Source organism: Antrostomus carolinensis, unplaced genomic scaffold, assembly GCF_000700745.2.
Source record: "Antrostomus carolinensis isolate BGI_N321 unplaced genomic scaffold, ASM70074v2 scaffold16840, whole genome shotgun sequence".
NCBI classification, from domain to species: Eukaryota; Metazoa; Chordata; class Aves; order Caprimulgiformes; family Caprimulgidae; genus Antrostomus; species Antrostomus carolinensis.
In genome coordinates, this window is record NW_010289226.1 from 26565 (window position 1) to 27049 (window position 485).

Sequence of the window (485 nt, forward strand, 5' to 3'; positions counted from 1 at the left end):
AAAGTGAACTGCAGGGATGGAAAAAGGATCAAAACCTGAGCAAAAACCAGGCAAGCAGAGCATGTTGTGGAACAAGGCGCAGGGTATGGGAATAAGCTGCAGGGTGACCATTTACCGGGTGCTGATCCTGAATAGATTCAGAGATTAGCCTTCTGCTGAAACACTGCACCGCACTGAGCTCCTTCCATCGGGCATGCTCCTCTGTTACAACAGAGGCTGAAAATTACGCAGGATTTTCAATAAAACGCCACTTTCTTTGATTTTTTTTTTTTTTTTTAACTGTAGGGCTCTTTTAAGTCGAGAGATTCCGGGTTTGTGTCATTGATTCAAGCATAAGGAACAGGGTTTTTGTGTGCGTGTGTCGTAGAAGCATGGCTATGGGATGCCAGCAGAGGGACCTGGACAAAATTTACAGGCACCGTGTGACTGGGGCTCAAGCAGAAGCGCCGTGGTTGCGGCCCCCATCCCCGCACACAGACCGGCCG